Source organism: Marmota flaviventris, chromosome 11 (genome assembly GCF_047511675.1).
Source record: "Marmota flaviventris isolate mMarFla1 chromosome 11, mMarFla1.hap1, whole genome shotgun sequence".
NCBI classification, from domain to species: Eukaryota; Metazoa; Chordata; class Mammalia; order Rodentia; family Sciuridae; genus Marmota; species Marmota flaviventris.
This window is the reverse complement of record NC_092508.1, coordinates 75,423,045-75,449,835: the sequence shown is the minus strand read 5'-3', so window position 1 is coordinate 75,449,835 and position 26,791 is coordinate 75,423,045. Positions and strand designations below refer to the sequence as shown.

Genomic DNA, 26,791 nt, shown 5'->3' with positions numbered 1-26,791 from the left:
ATTCAAAATAGAGAAAAATAAAATTATATTATTTTTGTATAGACATTAACATTAACTGTGTGTTTAATACATACACCTAGTTATCACATGTTGAAAAAATAGAGTGTGACAAAATATATATATATATACATATATATATGTGTGTGTGTATATATATACATATATATATATGTATGTGTGTGTGTGTGTGTGTGTGTGTGTGTGTATAAATTCCACCCCCCAGGTACAGACTCAGGCTTGTTTCATATTTATCTGATCATATCTATTAAATATATAAATTTATATAATACATTCTAAGATGAACCAATTCAAGGTTAGAATAGGAGAGTTCTAAAACATTGGTGAGCTCAGACATGAATCTACAAAACTGCCTTTGTTCAAAACATATTTTCATGAAATTTTAAGTGTCATATAAAAATGACTCTTAAAATGAATATAACTGATTCATTCATGGTTGGAGGAAAAAACAGCAGAGCAAGACAGTTTTTACAAAATCAATTATTATACTATGTTCAGTTTATATTCATGATACTGAATAGTTACCATATTATTTATAATCATGAAATAGCTAGTTTATAGAAATCATACAACAAAAATTAATTTGGTAGGCTAGTAAAGCTAATGGAATAAAAGTTCTAAAGCAAAACCATAATTAATCATATAAGGATAAAGGTAAAGGAAGAGAATATGAAAAAAAGTACACAAATGATCAATTGCATCAATTTTTGTAAAGTCTTCACCAGCCTTTCCCTCTTTCTTGGAGTGGAGTAGAATTCTGTCCTGAGTACATTGAACTTGGCTCTGTGATTTACCGTGGCTACTGGAAGGTGATGGTATTTCTATAATCAAAGACGGCTTGGACATTATGATTTTCCACGAGAGGAATATGTCCTGGATAGACTGGGCTTTAGGGTGGGACATGTAAAAGACAGAATATGCCTTATAGGTGCTGGTTCAACGATGATGACATAAACATGGAACAAGCCTGAGTCCAAACCTGGAGCCTGGGGTCTGGAACAAGTCTAGTCTAGATCAATTAATTTGCAGCTATCCCTCGAATGCATCATGAATATCAAAATAAACTATGATTCTTTCAACTCAAAATAATTTTTCTCTTGGGAGCTAACAGGAAAGAAGAACAAACTACAAAGCCAAATCTCCTCAAAGAGAAAAATGAATTTTGACCTTATGCACAAAATTTTTTATATTCTTTTTATGTTCTTTTTCTTAAACAGGTTTGTTTTTGCTCATGGACTATTCTGCATATGGTAGGTGAAAAATTATATGTTAATATGATTTATTATTTATTTGTGAGTTGAAGGAATCATGATTTTGCATGAAAATAAAGGCAACAGCTATGGGAATGTGAACAGTTATGCATAATGACCTTTTGAGTTCTTAGGGATTAATACATCCTGATATTTTGAAGATCTTTAGACATAGTAGTAATATTTATGAGTAAGCCATTTAAGAAAATGTAACATTTTAGGAATAAGTGACAAAGAGAGTAAAAGCATTCCTTAAATGAAAGTGTCAGTGGCTGGTTTAGACACATGCAATTGAATATACAAGCCAACCATCGGTTTGTGGCTTTGTTTCTTCAAATATATTTCTGACATATAAGACTAGTGAATATGATAGTCAATGAAATATTATGTAAAATCCATTTTGTCAAGGAATAATGTACTCTTTTTCCTAAATTAATAAAACATTTCCAGGTGAGATAATAGGAGAGGGAAATGTATCATGACTATCTCCTCATCAAATCCAAAGAGATTTGATTGTCTTTCACACACATAGCATTGTATTTTGAGTTACATTCTATAATTAAATCCAGAGGGAATGAGTTGTAATTCTCCCTGATAACCCATCTTTCATAGATTCCACATACATTTTGGGAATGTCTTGGTTTAATAAAGCTAATTGGTCTCTGTGGGAAATACAAAAGTGCATTTTGAAGACATTAGTTTTCATTGTAGTTAGTGAGTTTTATTTGTTATATTATTAACATGTAAAATTAATAAATGGATATTAAACATATGTAAAATAATTTCTATACTCCATATAATTGATTGTATTTCATAAGGCCTGTTTTAAGTCAGCTCTTTCAAACATACATTGGACATTTTTATAACAATAATGGTATCCCTAAAGATGGCGATGCTAGATACGCCTGGAAGAAAAATGACCTATACTCCTAACATAATTCAAATCATTTTGCAGAAACAAGGCAGAATATATTAAATAAATAAGAGAAAATAGATACAGTCTGATGTAATTAACTTATAGACTGACAACATCAGCATGGAAAATTATAAACCAGAATTTCACATTTGTTTCCAGGAAAATAATTAACATGTGGTCTAATCCAGGCATAAAAACAGGGACTCAAATTTGAGAAGAGTTAAACAACACAAGCAGGGTATTAGATTGCAAAGTTTTAGGAATGTTAGAGGAAACAGGATTCCACAGAATAAAGTTGCTTGTGCTGGAAAACAGGAGTAGGATTCAGGGAGTGTGGTCCTGTTCAATGGCAGAATGTTATAAGCTAGGACATCTATTAGATGTGGTAAAATATAAAAATTACATATAATATGCATTATTGATAATAATATATATCCATATTTATGCAATTATGCACTAAATATGCTATATGTTTTATATAATAATGCATATTTTAATTTTATTTAGCAAAACATTATTGGAGGCATGCCTAGCATGGGAGGAAGAGATACTGATAGCAAAATTGTTTCGTCTGCAGTGGTTTCAAAATGCGACTCATGAGTAAATTGAAGCAAGGAATAAAACTATTGAGAGTCATGGAGTCAGTAGTAAATTTAGAGGTTATAAGTGTCTAGAAAGATAATAAATGCCCAGCAGCAATAAATGGATAAGTAGCCTCAGCTGAGAATGTCCTGCATACATGCCTGCTGAGAAAGAATTAATTTTGCTTTTTCATGTGAGTTAGTAGCTCATTCTCTGTAGTTAAATATAGGTTATTCTCTTGATAAAATTAGCACAACACATTTTTTTTACCACAAAAAATATAACTTAAAACTGGTAGTTCTGTTCAGTGAATTGTGTAAAACTGTTTCATAGGTTTTTGCAATGTTAAAATCCAGTATGTTGAGAAGATTACGATCCATCATACTAAATGTAAGATGAAAAATTTATTTATGTTTTGGGACAAAATTAGAAGATTGAACAGAACTCCAGTGTTTGCCCCAGAATAAAACCAACAAATATTGATTGAGCCTGTGTTTATGTATAAGTAACTTTAAATGATGAACTTATATCAGCTCTGATATTTTTGTGAGCTATCCAGTCAACCACGTTACATATTCTCTTTCCTTTCTGGGGGTGTTGGAAAGATCCTTACTTAGATATGCACCAGATAGGAAAAGCAGGGATGTAAAACCTGGAGTTTGGTCAGGAAGCATTTTTTCACTGAAGGCATGATTGTGAGAGAAGTCAGAGCTTAGCGCTGAATCCTGAAGAGATATCAAGTGTGAGAACTGGAGTTTAGTTTTCACATTCCAGTTGCTATTTAAGGGTCTTGGTGACAATATCCAGAATCAAAGTGTGGTAAACAACCTGTGAGCAGGACTTTTTAATCTGTCTGAATCTCCACTGTACACCAAGGGATTGACACAGAGCAGGTTCCCCATAAATACTTGTTGGTTTAATGAAACCAAGGAAGACAATGGAATGAATTCAAGAACATGAACACAGATAAGCCCATGAAACAAAAAATTTTGAGCTATAATTGAGTGCTTGTCTGTAGCTGCCTTAATTGGAGGTTGGCTTTTTGTTATTTGTTGGAGCATATCAAATGAAAGGCAAAGCATTGAGTTGCATGGCAATATTCTTAAGTGTATCTCAATCTTGGTACTTTACAATAGGGTTGAGGATTGAGACAGTGATTTCCATTTGCCCTAGCTCTCAAAGCCACTATCCTGATTTGCTGCAGACTTAAATGCATGTTTGAGTAGCCCTAGGAAAATTGGATTCATTCAAGAATAAATTTAATTATTATGGGTTATCAATTAAGCAGTATTATATCTTTCAGTATTTATAATTTAGTATTTTAGACACCATTTGATCACTTTTACATTCAATTAACTTGATGTTAAAGTAAGACCTTGAGATTCAATTTTAAGGCTTTTTATAATATGAACCCAAAAGATAGTTCCCACATTAATCCAAAATTATCTGAAGTACAGTTGTTATTTCAATGGAAAGAAAGCAATAAATATTTGGAGATTGGCATATTAGTTTTCTACTGCCAGAATGAAATACCATAAACTGGGTGGCTTAAAACAACACAAATTTATTGTTTCTTTTTAATTTCTGCTGGTTGCTGACAATCTTTGACACTCTTGAGCTAGCAGCTATAGGACTTCATTCCACTCTCAACATCATCAACATCACATAGCAGACTTCTCATGAAAGTGTCTCCACATGCCTGTCTTTATATTGGATCACAGGCAGACTCTACCCAAGTCTGAGCTTATCCTGATTAATTGCATTAATGTGGTGCCTATCTCCAAATAGGGCTACATTTCAAGATAGGGGGAATTGGGACTTCAATATATCTCTTTTTCAGGGGATATATTTCAACAACTAATAACAGCAGACACAAATCATTAAGCTTCCATATTCTAGCCTTGTGATTGGCTAGTGGTAAGAAAGAAAAAATAATTCACACTCAAACAATTTCATAATTAGCAGGCCAAATCCCCTCGTATTTAGGGGGAAACAAAAAGGTACAAATCTGTGATTAATCATCCTCTTACTTTCAAATGTTTCAGATGGTAGAATTTGTACACTGTTATTTCACCTTTTGTGTCTTTGGCCAGTGGTATTTCCTTTGCATGTTTTGATGGATAAACCACTGACCTAAACTGGGAAATGGAAGACATGATTTTTCTCCCTGTTTTCTAATGACTTTTTAATGAAAATAATAAAAGCTAAAGATGTTTTAGGCTATTTTTAAATTTTATTTCATTTATTTACTGTCCAATGCATAAATGATCATCATACTTTTGAGGAACAGTCTTTAGTAATTTTGATGTTGCCATAATAAATTTTTATTAACCTGAAATTGTTTAAAAAATAGATAACATTTTACTTAATAAAGACTTTATGTGTGAAGGTGAATGTAGCCCAAATTTGTTGTATAACATGAACAGTGCTATTCTATTCTTTCATGGTCTCTAAGCCCTATTATTTAAGAAAATCTATCTGACCTCATATGAGCATATTTAAATGTATTCATATTCATATCAAATGTGATTTTTCTATAGTAATTTTGAAAGAGTTTTATGAATTTTTCATTTAAGTTATTTAATTATGTGAGTAACTCATTTACTTGACAATGGGACATAATCTCCCAGCAGTTAATATGTACTTGGAAATTCTTACAGAATGGAAAAAAAAACTCACAAATTAATTTTAATATTGTTACTCTCAAAACATTTCTGTAACAATTCATTTATCATTTAAACAATATTTTGTTTTATAGATATTAGTTTAAATATTATCCAATTTTAATCTTTCTTGCCTCAAGGTCAAAATTATTTTTGAGGTTTCAAGGTTACTTGAGTCCTTGAAAAACACAATGGCTGTAGATATTGTGCCTTTAGTGACAGCTGGAAAACTACACTCTACAATTTTACTCTAATTCAGCTAGCCTGCTATGGTCAATACTGAGCCATTGTGCAGTCCACACATTACCTAGAAGTGTAACATTTAAATATATTATTTGGTCAATAGTATTAATGTGTTCCCTTTACATCTCTTAATTGTTATCTAGGTTAAAACACAGAAGACCAGTGAAACCATGTTCATATGATTAAACATCAAATTTACATTGTAAGCAATGATAGATGATGAGTTCAGAGCACTTTGTATGAACTTTGAATGATTTATTCAGTATTCCTATATGGTGGATACTACAGTTAGCCCCCACACACAAATGAATATACTGAGATGCAGTGTAATTTGTTCAAGACTACACAGCTACTAGAGGATAGAGAAGACATTAAATTCGCACCTGATCCAGAATTTCCTCTTATAGATTACATGCCATATATATATATATATATATATATATATATATATTAAATGCATTAGTCTCCAAATTTGGATCTCAACCAGGTTTCAATCTTGTCTGCTTATGACCCAGAAAAATGATAGGTCCTTTGAATGTCAGTTTTTATGAAGAGGAGAATGAGAGTTTTGATTAGCTAGGGGGTTAATGGAATTGTCCTCCAAGAAAGTTGTTGTTCAAAGATCCTTGCACAGAACTAATGTAGTCATGCTAGAAAGGGATTTTAGGGTAGAGGTGAATTATCTGCTTTTTGCAGAATTATGAAAAACATAGAAACAGAGGATCATACTTTGGTTGTGCCATAGATTTGGTGACTCAGGAAATTGACTCTGAAATGGAGATTTGTACACAGGTGGTATATTGGGATATTGTGCCCCCGCCCCCTGCCTCAGGGAGAGAGTGCGCTGACATGAAGGGTTGGAATACATATAAAAGAGAATAAGGAAAAAAATCTGGTAAAAGTGAAATTTTATAATCTATACCTACCAATATTCACTTCTTGTGGACTACCACCAAAAATTATCATATAGGCTTGGGCCTACAGTTTTTCAGGGAGGAATTCAGGGTGTTCTCAGCAGCAACACTTATAGAAAATAAAGGAATCAGTAGTTCTATCCCCAAGGGGAGACCTACAGCACTACAAGTACACCCACAGCAGGAATATGGACTTTTCCCTATAACTTCAAAAACTCTAATATGGTTCTGCAGTGAATTTGTTGCAAAAGCACCAAGGCTTAACTCCCTATTAACTATTATCCATTCTAGCTGTAGGAGGAACATGATTCTTCATATTTCTTTGATCCTCACAGTCCACAATTTTAGAATGCTGTAATTCCTGTTTGTACAGAAAAAAAAAAAAATAGAGAGAGAGAGAAGGATATTTTCCTTGTGGCTTCAGAATGTGATTTCTGCCTTCAGGATGTGATTTCGTTAACCCATTAGAAGAAAGCAGTCTTCTCCTACAAACCTTAAAATGAGCCAGACTCTGCCTAGGATATCAGAAAACAATCCCTTTTAAGGGAGTATTCAACAAGAAGATATTTGCAAGTAATTGTTGAAGTTTTACCAACAGTTCAGATAAAGTAGATATGCAGAAATTCAGAGCTTTAATCTTACAAGCAAAGTATACATGGATCCTAGAGGCATACTAAAACACAAGCCAAATTTTAGAGATGCTTGTCATATTCATTAATGGGCAAGGAAACTACTAGAATAAGTACGATGCCATAGGGCATTTTTGTGAATGAAAAAAAGAGAAAATATCTATAAACAGAAATAAAAGCTGCCTTTGAATAAGATGTCAAAGTAGGCAAGCTGTCTCAAGTGATATTTATAGATATTTATTTCCACTCCATCTCCACTTTCATTGTTTTGATTTTGTCTTTTTCATGTTTTCATTATGGAATTCTCTCAGAGATCTTCAGGCCAAACTCTACTGTGCAACCATTCATTCCTTCCTCTTATAAGTGACCATGTATTCACTAATAATAACAACTGACCATACAATCAGTACTATGCATGGAAAGTCATTTTGAAAAAGAAATGTTATAACATAGAAATAGAAATCATTATGACTGATTTCCCTTGGTATAGACTTGAATGAAAAAGTCAGGCAGTATCCTCAAGTAGATTTATGGGCAGATTCATGGACACTTGTATTCTAGCTAGTCTCTAAAACATATTTTAATACAAATCTGCTAATAATAATACCAAAATATGTTGTTTTTCTTTATCTCTTTTTTTTGCCTTTAGAATCACTTTTTTTTTAAATCATGTGATATGACAAATAACATGATAAAACTGGAAGGAGGATCAGCACTAAAATTCTCTGGTATTCATGTGTCTTCCAATATTATATTAAAATTAGCCTAAAGCTGGGCATGGTGGCCCATACCTGTAATCCCAGCAGTTTGAGAGGCTGAGGCAGGAGGATCATGAGTTCAAAGCCAGTCTCAGCAATTTAGCAAGGCCCTAAGCAACTCAGTGAGACCCTGTCTCTAAATAAAATACAAAAACAGGGTTGGGGATATGGCTTAGTGGTTTAGTGCCCCTGGGTTCAATTCTGGTACAAAAATAAACAAACAACAACAACAACAAAAAAAAAGACCTTAAATTTCAAGCTAATCAGTAGGAATTATTTTGAAATAAATACTACAATAGTTCATAAACTCCTATTATTCCCTACCCACAAAGTAACACAAATTGTAAAAACACATCCATTTACACTGACAGTCTTTGTTTTTTGGAATGCCCCTCATATCACGTGTTCTCTACATGATATACGATCATGTGTTACACAAAATGACTAAGACTCTAGGGCTTAAGGTTGCTATGAGTATTGAAAACAAGTCAAGTTTAATTTAGACTTCTAAATTTTAGCATAGAACAAATTTAAAAAGACTCTGTAAATGCAATAGACAAAAGACCATGACAAATATTCCAAGCTAAAAATTCTTGATAAATTACAGGAAAAGAACATTACTTAAATTCATTGATGGATTAGCAAGAAAAATGGGTAACCCAAGCCTAGAAACTATTATTTAGCACAATATAATTTTCTGAATCTTTTCAATTAAATAAGATAAGAAGAAAGAAAATGAAACAAAGCAAATGGACAAAGATTATGCTGTGGTGAAATTGTGTAATGAAATGAAAAAAATCTGTTTTAAAACAGGTCTTTCAGTGTTTGTATGAAATAATGTAAGATACATAAAGGTCTAGAAAATTTGCATAGGTTGCTACATTTTATCTAAGAAAGGAAAAATGTATATTTTTATGTTAGCTTTTACTTACATTTAAAAAAATCAATGAAATAATACAACCATGGAAAATTTACCAATATAGAGAAGAGACACAGGGTGATCAACAGAAAGACAATAGCAAGGTATTAAGGTATTTTAATTGATAGTCTTTAGTTTGTTTTCACTTTGAATGTAAACATATGAACAACTCATAACATTAATATTATGTTTTAAAGGAATAAAGAAAAATTACAATGATAAAAAAATGTCTGTAGTTACAATAAATTTAAATTGTTAGATATTTCATTTAAGTGACTAATAGGTTATAAAAGATTACAAGAACATGTATCTGTATCCTATTTGTCAGAAATAGAGTTTGAACCTAAGGACCTACTAGCCAAAGTGAAATAATGAATTAGGTGTTCCTGGAAATTACTAACAGGGGCAACAGAAAAAGCTGAAATGCAAAACTGATGTTGGACAAAATGGGTTTTAAGGGGAAAATATTGATGGAAATCAATAAATTCTCTATACAATGATAAAACTCTTAATTCACCAACTATATATAATAGCTCTAAATATCTAGAGTATTTATCTTAACATATGTAAAATGAAAATAAAGTAATTACAAGTAAGGGACATATTCACCATAAAAGTGTAGTTTTTATAAGTTAAAAAAAAATGGTAAGTACTTAGCTTTATTAATAAATGCACCTAAAGAGGACTGCATTCCACAATGCAGAGACTCATTCTGTTGAGACACAAAAAGCAGTTCTATAAACTAATAACATAGTGGGAAATAAAACAAATTTCAATATATTTGAAAATTCAATGTTATGGACAACACATTTTCTGATTTAAATATTTGCAATTAAGATACAAATTATTATATGAAGAAATACATTACAAAATGACTCTTATGTTTAAAAAAGGGATAGTAGAAATTAGAAAATATTTCAAACTAAATTGAAATTTAGAAACAACACATACAAGTGCATATGGGAAACAAATAAAGAAACTTAGAACTTGATAGCTTTAAATGCATACATATGTATTTATAAAGACTGGAATTGATGAGTTAAGAAACAAACTTAAAGCTGGGCACAGTGGAGCATACCTGTAATACCAGTGGCTCAAGAGGCTGAGGCAGGAGTATTGCCACTACAAAGCTATTCACACTAACTTAGTGAGGCCCTAACTGACTTAATGAGACTCTGTCTCTAAAAATATAAAATATAAAATGAGCTGGGGATGTGGTTCAGTGGTTAAGCACTGCGGGGTTTAATTCTTGGTGCTAAACAAACAAACAAACAAGAAAAGACCAAACAAAACCCAACAAACTTAAGAACTTAGAAAAAGAAATAAAAGAGGGAAAATAATATATTAAAGTTAATAATGAAATGTCTCAAGAACCTAATGATAAGTTTAGGAAAAATAATTAAAAGTGATAATCCTCAGGCAATTTTGCTTAGACCTAAAGAAAATGCACACACACAGAACTGTAACAGGGTTGGAAAAAAGTTACATAACTACATAAGTGAGATGCAACATCAAAAAGCATTATGAAAATAACCTAAACTTTGGAATAAAAATTTTAATGCTTATGATTTACTAATATTGACTGGATACTGAAGAAAAAAATCTGAGAGAAAAATGACTAAGAAAATGAAATAAACCAAATTGTTACTACAATCAAAAAAAATGATTCTCTGCAGAAAACTCAAAAGAATATAAATATAGTAATTACAGTCAAAGTTAGTTTAACAAGGATACCAGACTGAAATGCTTATGTGTATATATGTATATGTCTATATATACACATCTATACACATATGCATAAACTTTTTATGTGCTTTTATGTGTTTGTATTTTGCATCGATAGTCTGGTTTTTTAAAATGCATTTAAAAATTAGAATTTAAAAATTTTAACTATTTTATATTATTGTAAATATAAAATATTTAGGAAGAAATACAATACAAAACATTATATTTTAAAATATAAATATTTGAAAAAACTATAAAACTTTATTGAAAGACATTTAAGAGAACCCAAATAAAGAGAACTAAAATTAATATACTATGTTTATGGATTGGAAAATTGCATACTTAAAGAAAATACTTTTTCTTAATTGTAGATTTAGTGCAACTGAAAACAAAACAGATGGATTTTTGTAGGAATTCATGAAACAAAGAACCTATAATAACTGAAGTACTTATGAAGAAAAGAACAATATGATTGAAAGTGCTTTACCAGACACTAAGTGGCATTATAAATATGCTGTAATATTGTCTTAGTGAAACAAATTCACTGGTGCAAAATAAAGATCATTAATAGATATTTGGAAACACATACTTGGGAACTTGATTAAAACAGAGTTGATTTTGCATTTGACTGTGCAGAGCATTAACTCTTTAATAGCCACTGCTGGAATGATTTTTCCATACAGAAAAAATGAAGTTATGCTATTACATCACATCAGGAAGAGAAATAAATACCATCTTGGCTACAAATGTATATGTGAACAATAAAAGTATAAGCCTTTGAGAATATAGACTATGTCTTTATGATCCTAAGACCTAGAAGGAATTCTAAAACAAAAATCCAGTTCATGTTTCAAAATTGTAGCTCAAAGGAAAAAAAGAAAGAAAAAAGAAAGAAAGAAAATCAACAAAACAGAAAGACATATGACATATTCAGTTACATAAACATATAAATTGTGTGTGTGTTTGCATGCACACAGGTTTTCATGTGTATATCAGTAGTCATGTATAACATATCAGAAAGAAGAATGTCCTTAACTAAATAAGAAAGAGATAAGCAACCCAAAAGCACCCAAGACATTTCAACACAAGTAAAAATTATGCAAGACTTGCAGAGATACTACATAAGTAGAAACAACTGACAAACCTCTAAGTTTTTGCTGAATCAAATTAAAAATCAGAGGAATAAAAGATTTCATCTTATACATACATGAGATAGGCAAGAATATTAAAATCTGAAAATGTCAATTATTGGAAAAGACATATAACAGCCAGAGCCTAATAAATAAACGATTTGTGTTGATGTAATAGAGTACAAAAAGCCGAGAATACAATTTGGCATTATCTAATAAATTTGAAGGTACACAAAGCACTTAGAAATTTCAATCCTGAGAATATAGCCTAGAGAAGTTCTTGATTTTATGTATTTCAGGAATTCTGTTCAAGATTATTGGTGACCTTCCATTTGAAGAAACCTAGAAAGAACATTATTATTCATTAAAGGAAGAATGAGTTAAAACTCCACCTACATAGATAGAGTATGATAAAACATTAAAAATGAATGTCTTATCACTAAATACACAGAAAAACATAGTGGACCCTAAGTAAGAGTGAGATACAATTTACAGTACAATATAAGAAGCATATTTCCATCATAAACATATAAAATTGAATTACATATAGTTTAGAAACAAAATATGTAAAATTAGGATGAAGGAGAATGGAATCATGAATGCAAAATTTAGGATAATGGTTTTCTATAAGACAGAAAAGAACGTCAGGAACTAGTCAACAAACAGAAGGGACTATAAGATTATCTAAACCCAGATTATATTCATTGAATCACTCTACTTTATGCTACTTATATTTTACAGTCTTTTGTATCTACAAAAAAAATTTAAGAAAAACAGAAATTCTAACACTTTCATCTCACATGTCTCAGGATTATCTGAGGCTCCTACTAGAGAAAAAGTGGGAGATGTTTACCCATCTTCACCAGAATTCCTGATAGTTCCCTGAAGGAATATTTTTAAACAAGATGTAAAATTATGTGGCACCATATCCTTTCTTTTTCTACTGTTTTCTATAATTAATTCATTCTGATTAATTCCCCTTCAAAGATTTTTTGAAATTCTTTTCCTTCTTGTTAGTCCTCCTAAAGGACACAAGCTGGCATGAGACACACAAATGTTCTCTTGGCCCTGATCCACTTCCCTTTATTTCTCTCCAATAAATCCCTAACACTTTATTTTTTTTCTGTTTCATATGTTCTTCTTATAATTACCAGTTCCTTTAAACATTATGTATTAAAAAGTACATGCTGAAAAACGTTTCAGTACAGGATAGCCTTTCAACACATGGTGCTGAAGTAATTGACAGAAACAAATATCCACAGAAACAAAACCCACAGAAAGAAAAGGAATACAACCTAAGTCTCACCTCCTGGAAAAACATTAATTCAAAATGGTAATGGACTTACGTAAAAAAGCATAAAACTATAAAACTTTCACAGAAAGATTTTTAAAGAGTTGAAGTTCTTCATGTTCTGAAACTTCACAGAGTTCTTAGATTTCAAAACCCAAACAAAATCTGTAAAAGAAAAATGGATAAATGGGGCTTCTTCAAAGTTAAAAACTTTACTGTCTCTGAATGAGATAGTAAAGAGAGTGAAAAGGTAATTTACACTGTGGTAAATATATATATATATATATATATATTTTTTTTTTTTCACAGATTATGTATAGACATGTGTGTGTGTGTGTGTGTAGAGAAAGAGAGAGAATTCTTAGAACTCAACAATAGAAAACAAACAAGCCAATTAAAACATGGGTAAAGGATATATAAAAATTTCACACACACACAAAACACAATGGGTAAATCAGCACATTAAAATGCTAACAACATAATTAACCATTAGGAAAATGGAAATTATCATAGCACAAATCTCTGAGAATGTCTAAAATTAAAAGCAAAACAACAAAAAAAGTGACAGCACCAACTGCTGTCAAGGATGCAGAAAGATCAAATCAAAAATACATTGCCAGTGGGAGTATAAAATAGTATTGTTACTTTGGAAAATAGTTTGGTAATTTCTTTAAAATAATAAACATATGATTTCTATGTGACCTAATAATTACACTCAGGGTTAAAGAACCCCAAAATATGAAGATGAATTTTCACATAAAATCATGTGCATGAAAGGCAGCAACTTTCTTAATAATCATCCCAAATGGGAAAAAAATTAGTGAGTTCAGCGTGTGAATAATAGGTCCAATATTATTTTATAATAATATCTATATAAAACAAACACTAAAACTTATATGGCTTTCCAGAGAATTATACTGAGTGAAAAAAGTCAGGTATGATTCCACTTATGTAACGGTCTTTGAATGAAAAAAATTGTAGAAGCGGAAAAAAACTAGTGATTTCAAGGGGATAAGATTTGAGGGCAAGAAAGAAGTGGGCCTGGCTATTAAAGGCAGCAAGAGGGATCTTGTGGTGAAGGGAACATTCTTCATCTTTACTGCATCAATGTCAATATTCTGATTGTGATTTTGCATTATGGTTTTTGTGATGCTACCCTTGGGCAAAACAGGATAAAGGGCATGGGATCTGTCTACAGTATTTCTTACAACTTGGGAATCTACATTTACTTGTAAAAGAAGAAAGTTAAATTTAAAAAAGATAAAATCATGTGCTGATAGATAATAATTGAATTAGGTCCAGCAAAATATCTACATCTGACATTAGAACATCTACTTACTGAAAGGATAGTTTTATTCCCTTTATGTTTTTGAAGAAGTATAACTTATCTAACTTATTTAACTAATAAAATTACATTTATTTTTCTTTTATTCATCATCATTATTCCTTCCTTATTCACTTTCAATTAATGGTTTATCTTAATTGCTATAAGAGACTTTAGTCAGTAATGTAGTCTATTTCCCTGGGAAATCTAAGGCACATCTCCCCAAACTTTAGTGAATATAAGAATTACCTGGAGAGTCTGTGAAATCATAGACTACCGGGTCCTACCCCTGGCCTGTCTGATTCAGAAGTTGTGGGCTTTGCCTGAGAATTTGAATGTCCAATACGTTTCCAGGTGTTGTTGATGATTGTGATGCATGCAAGGTGTTAGTAGACAATGTTTTAAGTTGGATCCTTTCTTAGTCCAGAATAATGAATGTTCCATAAGACTCACACAGTTCATGGTAGGTAAGCACTGTTTCCAATAGTTACATTCTGAACCATTACTGCAGTCCAGAATTCTGATGCTGTTCTCCTATTGTTGCTTTGCAATAATTATTATTTAATGCTTTTTATCTCTACCGAGTGGAATAATATACTATAAACTAGAATTCCCACTTCTATAGCATATATCACAACAGGAGCTAGCCAAAGTTTTTGAAAAATTCCAAGGCTGAGTTTACCATTTGAATTTTAGTTTAAATACATAAAAGCACTTGAAGCCTTTTATAAAGAGTATTGCTTGTCATAAGATGACTTTCAAACCCAGCATATGCACACCCACACAGGAACATTCTCTTGCACAAAATCACCCTTAACTATAAGGTAGCATTCCACCATAAGTCTTGATTTTTAAATTATGAAAATAAAAAAGTAATATTATTTTCCCATTATTCCATAGCAGTAGATAAAAAATTCCAAATATATATATATATATATATATATATATATATATAAACATATAATAATATAATATATATATATATATATATGTATATATATATATATATATAAAATAACATTGCCATCTAATGGGTATCTGCAAAGAAAATATAGAAATAATAATTAAAATAAGCTTTTGTTATTCTAATTATGCTATGAATCAAAAGAAAAAAATCTTAGATCTAAAAATTGCTCAAGAATAGGATATTAACTTTTCTCATATAAAAAATGATGATATAATACATCACAAACGAATGGGTTTTCCAAATATTCTCCTTTTTTTCAGTAAACCTATTTTTTCTCTTTTTAAGAAAACCAAAGGGGACAAAAGTTTACTTTTTAAATGATTCCTTAAACTAAAAATTCTTTGCCAAGCAAAATATTTAATCATTAATAGCATATTAATCAAATAAAGTCTATAGAATTTTTTTAAATAAATACTTTTGTATAGAGATTTTATTAAAATAAAATTTTAAAAATGAAGATGATATCCTATTAATAATCACAGTATCAGTTGATGGATGTTGTAAGCAAATATATCAGTTTTATTCTCAAAACTTTGATTCCAACAATGTTTTAGTTACCTTTCCAATTTAACAGTCATAGTTGAATGCTTTTCTCTAAATTGGAGTTTCCTTCCTTAATGAGGACAAAAGTTGGTTTCAGCTGTAAATTTCTTTCAATCAAAACAACCCACAATTCAAGACTTCTCAGGAATTTCCTAACTTATTTATAACTGGGTTTAGATCATTCTTTCATTTTTCACAGCCTCAGTTTTGTGTAACGTATTTTCATGAAAATATATTTTCTTACAGTATTCTTCCACCACACCCAGATTCACCTCAGCCTTAGAAAATAAAATCTTCAGAATGTTCATATTTCTTGGTATGTATTTTTCAGTAGTGTATATAAATATAAAGGAATATCTAAAATTGTATTGTATTTAAGCTTGCTGGGTAATTACCAAATTTTATATGCTTTAAAAGATTTTGGTTTTCCTTTTTCCTTTATCAATAGGAAAAGAAATGCAGAACAATGTTATAAGACGGAAGTGGGAAGAAAAAGGGGGAAAAGGAAAAGAAAACTATTTTTAAAAACACTGTAAATGCAATTTAATAACTGGGACTGACTTGGCTTTCTCTCTCTCTCTCTCTCTCTCTCTCTCTCTCTCTCTCTCTCTCTCCTCTAGCTTTCTCTCTCACACTTTTGCTACCTCTCTTGCTCTCTTTCTCAGTGAGAAAGTGATTCCTTCTTTCTCACTTTGCTCTTGCTCTCTCTCTTTGCTCTCTCCCTTTCTCTCTCTTCTCTTTTTCCCTTCTCTCTCTCTCTCTTTTTTCTCTTCCTTCCCTGTTAATCAGACACTGCCACAATAAAGATCTCTTGGTTGCAAAAAACAAACAAACAAAAAAAAAAAAAAAACTGGGAATAACTTGGAACAATTTGATTGGCATGTACCCTATGTCAAGTCACACCTTCCATAATTTTTATAGAACTACATAAGTATATTCCTAGTGTATGTTCCCAGAAGTGAAATTGCCAATTTGAAGACCAGGCATTTTTTTTTAAGTTTGATTGATACTGCAAAAGCATCTATTGAAAAAAACAAGAACCAATAATGTAATGTTGGTTGATGTTGCAGAAAATGGGAAACCCAGAAACCACAGTGCCTATATTGCCCTTGTTATGAGAGAGTCCATATTTTGATATTTATGTATCATCCCCATCTCTACCTCAACAACCATTACATACAGGTACCCATCATGATATTTCTGGCATGGCCAATGATGAGGGTTTGCAAGCTTCACGTAACAAAGTCAAAATTTTTCTACTTGGTTGTTCAGTGAACTTGTCCTGGATAGGTGATACAAATATTTACACTTCATATCTATGGCTATGTATTTAAAGATACACTTATTTTTGTATCAGATCCACTAATCCTTTTGCTATCTGACTCCCGAGAACATGGCCAAGCTACAGGCCATTTCTCAAGCTTCTGCATACATTCTCACCTCAGAGACATTTCTTTTTCCACCCTAAGTGGATGACCAGTTATCTCAACCCATCTATTTTGGTGCACGTCTACATACTAAGTAAAGTACTTCCGAGACAAACTTGGGCTTTTCTGTTTTTAGCATGATAAATGACCGTCATATGACCATAACTGTAAGCTGAGGAAAGGACCCAAAGAGAACCATGGAGTAATACATGGACTTGATCCACCTGATCATGCAGATTACAATTGTGCTGTATAGTCCTCTCTAGGCTCAATCATGGGTATTCCATTTTAAATACATGATACACTGCTGCTAGGCATGTACAAATTTAGGACTTGGTGGGCTGACAGAACCTATCACATGACCATGAGTTCTCTTTACATAGTTACTTAGTGTACTTTGGTTAAGATTTTAATCTCTATCATTTACCTCAGGCTGAATGCTTAACTTACAGCTTACTGCTTTTAGATGTGAGACATATTATCTCTAGGACCTAAAGAGGCTCATGTGGAACAGTGATTCCTTCATTGTGTTAAAGGATGCAAGATGCAACTATTTACCTTTGACTCTGGAGTGTTTATATCAGAATGTTCTTGATCACTGGATGTCTAAAATCTACTGATGTGGCAAGTGCCTGTATCTTCACAAAGTTTATCTTCCACTGTGAAATGCACATATTTCATAGTGACCTCAGTACACTAGCCATGTTATTTCTCATCCTAATTAGCATGATGGGACCAATAGGATGAATCTATGGAAGTAATTTGGTTCATACCATTTTAGATAACATTATAAAAAAGAAAGTAGGACAGTTAACCCTAGAAAAAACTGAAAATGAATACTTATGTCTATCCCATGTGAATGTGAACAGTTTCTGCTATCTTTTTATACTTTAAATGGAAAAGACTCCATTCACCAAAGCATAGAAGTGTACCACAGAGTAGAGACCTTACAAATCTGCTCTAGGAAAGATACTACGTCTGGCGTGTTACCAGCATTGGAAGTCTTGATTGAGGAAGCAGTAGGACAGCAATTACCCAAGAAATAACTAGCTATTTCTTCAGAAGCCACACTGGAGAATTAATTAGAGATATGACAGCAATCCTTCATCCTATGATATCTTTAATGATATCACAGAACTCTACCATTCCCATCCTTCAGGATACGATATTGCTTTTTTTGTTTCCGTCTGGGCTGGCAGAGAGAAATTTCAGAGGTTTCCATGAACTTCTTTATCAAGTGCCATAATAACTCTTACTCTATTATCAGGGGAACCTAAGAATTCCCACGCTCTTACTGACACTAAAACCCCTGTGACTCTCTGAACCTTAGAATGTAAGTTCTTTCTTTGCTTAGTCTCTAGAATGTAGGGTCTTATCTCTTCCAGCAAGGGGAGCTGCTATCTTCTTGTATCAGAGAATTCAAGAACTCAAGAATCTTTCAAATGACTCATCACAAACCTCATGATTACTCTTCTTTCCTATCAAAGACCAGAGTAAAGTCAGGTCCTGACTAAAGAATAGAACAGGAATCAGCAAACTTTTTTTTCAAAGTGTTAGATAATTAGTGTTTTCAACTTTGCAGTTGGTTTGGTTTCTTTCGTATCTGTTCAACTCTGCCAGTGTAGCATGCAAACAGCCATGAAAACCATGCTAATGAATGGTAAAGGTTGAATTCCAAAAAAGTAGGTTGTTGGATGGTTTTGACCACTGGACTACAACTTAATGAGCCTTAAAAAATATTCTTGCCAGGGATGTGAATTAAATTTTACCTCAGTAAATTTCACACATTATTAAATATTGGACTTTATTACTAGTGTAAATAAAGCTTCCAGCTGCAAAGAGAGAGAGAGAGAGAGAGAGAGAGAGAGAGAGAGAGAGAGAGAGAGAGAGATACTTTACACACTGCTGTGAGATCATTCTGTCCTTACAGTGTGTTTTAAATTGATAGTTGACTAAACAAAATCTCTCCTTATTTTTTTTTTCTTGAAGATGTCTTTTGTGGATAAGAAAAATCCATCAAATCTTCTATTGTTATGATTACCATTGCCCTCTTACCTTTCAAGTTTTAGAGCTATTCGCTAAGGTATGTTCCTTTTCCAGCATTCTGCAAGTACAAAAAGTTTTGTAATCATAGTGCTGTATCAAGCTAAGGAATCCACCAGCAGGTTTCTTGTTGCTGTCTGATTCAATTCCAGATTTCTTATCAGAGTGTCTGCTCAATATTCCTCCGAAAGTGTTTAGTTGCATGGAATTTATTCAGGTAGTAGTAACAGAAAGCTTGTGAGGTGAACCAAGGAGGAAGTAAGAGAAAAGTAAGAAGATCAGTGAAGATAGCAATAATGACCAGCATGTAGTTATTGTAACTTAATTTTGATAGATGCCATTGAAGACTAAGTGGAACACATTTCAGAATTGCCTCAATCATGAGAACAGAAGCTGGGATATTCTCCACCAGCTGCTGTCTCTCATTGGTGGAAGGTTAGTTGTGGTTATTAAAGTAGCTCCTCCAGGCATCTCTGCAGTATTCCCTAATGGAAAGAGAACACCCTGGGCAGGGAGATGCAGGGAGTTATTGATCTGTGTAGAAACCATATGCTGCATATCCTGGGACACTGAGCTGATAGCCCATTGACTGAGAATCGCTCATGGGAACCACTATGTGAAGGTAACATGTGAGATGAACTGATCCTTAGAAACACATGGAAGGAACAATAAATTAATGTTAAAGGGAGAGTTGCAAGCATTGTTTCAGTAATATAAAATATGTAGTGAATAAATTAAAATGTCATGGTTGGAGGCCAAATAGATGGATATGGGGCTCTCTGACTGGATACCTTTATTTTGGTGATCTAGGCAGGTAGTCCTATCCTCTAAAGACCACCAGGAGAACATTTACATTTGAACAAGCTGTGTTTATTTTTCATTTCAGCAAAGGAGACCATACAACATGGAAAACCATAGGCCATCTCAGCAAGAGGGAGTTCAAAATGACTTATGCTAGGATGTGGGCTTGTATTTGGTAGTTTGAGAAGGGATTTAAAATAGCAACTTTTCTCTGGATGAAATGCTAACACAATGCAGGAGCCACACTATGATTAAATATCTTAATAAGTCTTATTTAAGAATGTGGAAGATTAGACTTGAGCTAAACTGTAATTGATAAAGAAGCACCAGCCACTCATATTGCCTAGGAGAGGGAATATATAGTATTTTGTGGCTTGTACAATGTTCATGTACTGTTTGTTCAGATATGAATAGATAGTTTTCCATCATCTAAAATGCTTACTTTCCTTTCAAAACAACAGAATATTTTATGAAAGTAATGCTTGACCTTCTCTTATTCAATAGCATTAAAATGTAAAAGAAAAATAATAGATAAAAATAAATTATATTAATCATTAACTAATCCCATTAATAAAATGAGATTGTTTTACTCCTACATTTAAATTAGACGAGATTATTGAAAATACAAGTAATAATTTTTATTTTCTAAAATTTAATTTTCTAAATGAAGTGTTGATCAGAGACAACAAATCATAATTTCTGAATCATTTAATAAAAATCAATCATGTTTTTTCTTTATTTAGTAAATACATTAGTAAATAAAATGCACCTAATAATACACTAATACATTTTGGATACAGTTTAAATTTCAAATATACCTTTAAAATTCTGGAAAACTTAATATTTGACATGTGTTTTAAACTAATCAGATTAGCCCATTCCTCAACTAATTCAGTTACTTGATATTGGGTTTTACAATGAAGAAGCCAAATCTAAGGTAGAGGTTAGTAATAGAGGAAGGTAAGTGGAAATCATCTATCAGTTTTTTTTTTTTTTTTAAATGAAATGTCAACACTAGAATGCAACTCAGAAGGGAACACCACCTTGACATTCATCCCAGCCCAGCTAACACTCTGAAAGTTTCATATAAACACGTTCCCTTCCTTCCATTGATGCTTCAGACATAAGAGTGAAGTGGTACAGCTGTGGGTCTCCTCTGCGACAGTCACTTACTACTGCACTGGCTGCTAGACCTGGCCAGGGAAGACCTTTCTTCATTGATCACTGCCACATAATGAGATTTAGTGCCCAATGGAGATCTGTTGTGAAAAATAAATAATGGCAAATAATAAACAATGCAGATTACACAGAAGTACATTTCACTGCTTTTCAGTAAAAACTTAGGAACTTAGAGTTTTAGTAGTTCTACCAATCACACATTTACGTGATCTAATGGCAAAATCTTGGTGTTGATATACCCATGTTATCTATTTATTGCAGAAAAAACTAAAGCTTTTTGTTTTACGTGGCGTTCTGGGTAAAGGACATTTGAAATCATTTCGAGGCCTACCATTGTAGTTGTATAAGTCTAACAGAACAAGAATGGCTTCTGGTAGAGGGCACCGGGCAAGTGGGAGGCTCCAGGTCCTACAGGCGGTCAGGCACATGGGGGCAGCTGTGTGCAGAACCTGCTGGCTGGGAAGTTCCTCCAAAGACCAGGTCTGATCTGGGCCATCACTGTGACCTATGACCTTGGGCGCCAGGTTTCAGAGCTCCCCAGAGCCCTGTCCATCCTGGCCAGTAACTGAAGGACCTTTACCCACTTCCTTTCTCTGAGTACCAGGGATTTGAGGTCCAGGATAAGCAGCAAAGTTGTTTAATAAGCCACCCCTTCCTTATCCTGGGGACCCTATAGCCCAGCTTCTGGAGGAGAAGAGTAGAGTCCCAGCCACCCCAGGATGTACTTCCCCAGCTGTTATGCAGCCCCCACCAGGCATGCCACTGCTCCCTGAAGACATTGGCCTCCCATCTTATGATGCATCAGTGCAGACTACATGTCCCCACTGCCATCAGGCCATCACCACCAAGATCTCCTATGAGGTTAGCCTGCTAAACCTCAGGCTGGGTTTCTTCTGCTGCTTCATGGGGTGTGATCTGGGCTGCTGCTTGATCCCCTGCCTCATCCGTGATTTCAAGGATGTGAAACACAGGTGTCCTAGCTGCAAAATCTACATTGACACATACAAGTGCTTGTGCTAACAGAGCTGAACTCCGACTCCCCAACCTGTCAGTGGTCCCCTACCTATGCTTCACTCCCTGTGCTCAGTGGTCTTTTCTCCTCCATTTGGGGTTGCAATCTGTGCCACCATGCCCTGGAAGTCCTGTCCTCTTCTTGCCCTACCTTGAGCATCTGACTCTTTCAGCAAAAATTCTGTGAGTTTTAAAGGCCAAGGACAAGCGGTGGCAGAGGAATAACACTGAGCTTCTGTGTTGCTGGTTTGCTTGGTGTTTTGTGATTCAGAAAACAAGCTAGAAAGGGTCTCTTACTTGCGTCCTCACTTGTCTATTTCCATTCAAGGTCCAGACCGGGTCCTGACTCTCTCTGAGGCCAAAAGCAGAAAAACAGTTCCTAGTCTGGGGGCCTGCAGGAGAGACTGTGCAGTGAAGTTTCTGACCTGCTGGGCTGAAAGTAGGGCATCATCTGGACCCAAGCAGAACAGGGTCATAAGGCCTGGGTTTGTTGTGAGGTATGCTGCACCTCTGGTGTGCTAGACGGGCATGTCAGAATCAATGATTGCCAACTCTGACCCTCAGCACTCAGATATGGAAACCCAGGACATCCCTCTGTCCAAGTGCCCAAAGTAGGAAGGATGCTGGGTAAGTCATAGCCCTGGTAACCAAGAGCAGCTCATCCTTTCGCCACCCTCTTTGAGTTGGTGTGCAGACCCCCTTTCTGGCCATGACTCTGTGAACCCCTATTTTTCTGGGGCTAGAAGGAACATCCATGAGCCTAGCCTATTCTCTCTAACCTGTGTCCTCACTGTGTGTGGTTGCCACCTCTATTCAGTGGCTGCTGTGTTGCAGCTAGGACAGAGGTAGATAGGAGGGGCCCCCTTATAGAAGTGCTGGGATTTACAGCGCCTTCAGCCTGGTTCTCTTCCTGGAAAGCACTAGGCCCTTTGCCCCAGCTGACTTGCTGTTTGTCTACCTCTTTGGGACACCTCAACAGCAACAGCTGTGGCACTGGGCTGGGGTGAGGAAGGAGCAGGCACAAGCGGTGGGAGTGCCCTAGTGGATATCAGCCCTGCACAATGTGCAGGCCCAAACCTGTCTTCATTTCCTGAATAGTTTGTCTATGAACTTGCCCACACGGACAATGAACCCTGCTGCTATTGCTCTTCTGGCACTGCTATTGCATGGCTTCCAGTCATTATGAATTGTGGCCTGGTCTCAGTTTGTAGTTTCTCATTAAATTGATGCTTTTACTAGCCCCCACCCCACCCCACCCCCCAAAAAAAATAAATAAACAGATTCGCTGCGGGGGAAGAAGGCTATAGGAAGAGGGATCCGCCCCCACATCTCAGCTGTATACACAGATCATTCTCTACCTCTCAGTGGGAAATCCCAGAGTTATGGACTAACAGAGCACACCAGATTAATCCCAAATATTCTACAAAGAAACCACCATAAAGCTCCCCAACTTACACCCCTGAGAAATAGAGAAAATATGTTTGACAACATTTAAATACAGTAAAAGGGAAAATATTTTAGCAATTTTTATTCTAGACATTGCCATAATTATAATTTTTAGCCTTTTTTCTGTGTTCTGTGTACAAGTCACAGTAACATAATGATCACTAGTAATCATATCATCATTATAGGAATAAATTACATATACTGAAATTTCATTTCTTAAAATTTCACTACCCAACTTGAGTCTTTTCTCTTATTTGAGCAGCTTCATTTCATAGGTCATGAGATTTCCCTTCTTTAGAAGTTTTTCTACAAACCTCGTGTTTAAAGAGTACACTAAAGTGGTCCCCCATTTCCCTGGGACCAAAATATTAATTATAAAGTAACATTTTGTCTCTATTTCAAGCTTATGTTGTAAAGTAAACATTACCAAGTAAATGAAATTCCTGCTCAGGAAATAATTTACTACTTTTGAAAAAAAAAAAAAAGTACTCTTTGAGTCAATATAATGCATTCCTTCGCTAAGCATGTATTTTTAAAAATTTTTTTTCAGTTGTAGATGGACACAATAAATATTTATTTATTGCGTGTATTTTCTGTAGTGTAGCATCTGTATCAGTTAGCTATTGCAGTACAACAGACCACCTCAAACATCACATGTGAACAAGTTGTTTGGTCAGCTTTTCCAATCTTGATTGTCTTATACATGCCTCTGATGTGAGATCTGGGTCTGGTGCACAGCTCTACTGAAGTGGCTGAGAGTGGGCTGATGGATATTTTCCTTAAGATGATTTCATCATAAGGGTGGTGGTGACTTGTTTCTCTACCTAGTGGTCTCTCTTCAAACAGCAGGCTGTCTGGCTTCTCCTCAGAGGGTGGCAGGTATCTAACTGACACAGAAGCAACACACAAGGGCCCTTGAGACCCGGGTACAGAATTAAACCACCAAATGAATTCACCAGGGCAGCCATGCATATTCTACTCGCCAAAACAATTCCCATAGTCAGTCAAGATGGGGAAGTAGATTCTACTTTTTGAAAGAAGGAGCTGTAAGATCACACTTCTTTAGAAGAAGTGGGTGAGAAATAGGAACGTTTTTGTTATGAATCGGCCATATTTTTATTAACATATATCATAAAATTTATTTTTGTTCACCATTGTATGTGAGCACCTAGAAACTACCTGGAACATACTCAATATTCAAATATAGTTAAATGAATTAATGTAGAGCCCATCTCTGTGGGAGGGAAACTAATTATATGGGAAATAATATTAATTGCCTGGCTCACTGTTTATTCCAACAGGTTTCCAGGATGCTTTTCTAGAATACAAAGATTCAAAAGCTAAGCCCTTTATTTCACAGTTAACTTTGTAGTAGGTTTTTTCGATATAGACTCAGTTTTTCAAAATAAGCATTTCAGATATTTGAAAGAAGGAAATTAGTATGGGGCAGTGCCCACTTTGGGAGATGATTCCTCTTTCAGGAATAATGATGGATGTTCATTCATTCCTCCTATCCCGAGACTTATCTGGAAGTTTCTAGTATCTGTTTCTTGGGATCATATTGAAGCAGCAGCAGTTAGCTTTCTACATTTTAATCTCTATTTTTTTTGTCTTCTTCCCTTTTCAAATAAAAGACTAAAAATCAATTTTAAGCTTGTGTGCCAAAATGTCATTCATTTCTACATTTTATATTTTTAGGGACTTTAAAAATTCACCGTAGGTTACTTTTGATTGTTTGTTCCAACATGAATCACCAGGAATAGGTAGCAATTAGTGAACATTGAGAGTTTCTTCATAACATCTGACACAAGAGCTTCAAGAAGACAGAATATACTTAATTAGTATTGTCAGTTTTGTTTTGTTTTTTGGTTCTGGGGATTGAACTCAGGGGCACTCAATCTTTGAACCACATCCCCAGTCCCATTTTGTATTTTATTTATAGACAGTGTCTCACTGAGTTGCTAAGCCCCTTTCTGAGGCTGGCTTTGAACTCACAAGTCTCCTGTCTCAGCCTCAGGAGCCCCTGGGATTATAGGCTTGAGCCACTTTGCCCAGGAGTCTTGTCAGTTTAAGGGGGACTTTCTTATTGCACCTCCAGAGACAGTCACTCAGCACTGCTCAGTGTCCAGGCTTCTGTACTAACAGTAGGAAGAATAGTGAGGAGTTTATTCACTTTCAATTGCTAATGAGGAATCTGAATTTTCCTTCAGGATACATTGTTTATACCACTATTCTCTAACTCCAATTTTCCAAGTGTAGAATCTGTTTAGTAGGCTCAAAGATATTTACATAGTATTGGATCCACAGAATTTGTTGAGTTATATTTCATGATTGCATGTACATTTTTCAAAAGAAAAAGTTCTCAGTCCTAACCCCATCCACAACAAAAAACAGGATTCTTATAAATTTTAGGCAGACAATAACAATTTAACTATGGAAATAAAGAGTAATTAATGAGAGTAATGATTTATTAAAAACTTATATCCTGTGTCTTTTTGAAAATTTGCTTAGAAAGCAAGAAATTAATTTTCCAAAATATTGCATTATTCATGTAATATTTCTCCAACTTCCAAACTGGAAAAGTCTATTTGAAGTTCCATTGTTATAAATGAAATTTTAAATTTTTTAAATTATTTTTAAGTAAGTAAGTTAAAATTCAGCTCTGTTTTCATTCTAACAGTGCCTTTTAAGCAAAAAATCAAATTTCATTTTAAATTTATGTTGCATTTAAATATTGACATTTTAATACTCAAATGTCATTAAGAAGTTAAAATCTTTTGATAATTGTTATTTATCTAGGATTTTAATGTTTTTTATAAATATATAAATACACAGAGAGATTTAAACATAAGTTCTTGGCATAAGCTTTCTAAAAACAATTGGGTTTATTTTCCAATATTTATAACTTTAAAACTACTGTATTTTTAAAATATATCAGGTGAAAATTGTAAGACTAACAGTAAATTATTGGTGTGAAAGGAGTAGAATCATTGCACTGTAGAGACCAAATTG

At 33.8% G+C, this 26,791-nt stretch overlaps 1 pseudogene; it reads left to right on the top strand.

The window, feature by feature from the left end:
• Nucleotides 1–17,077: 17,077 nt before the first annotated feature.
• Nucleotides 17,078–22,342, top strand: LOC114094760 (cell death-inducing p53-target protein 1 pseudogene; annotated as a pseudogene).
• Nucleotides 22,343–26,791: the final 4,449 nt, after the last annotated feature.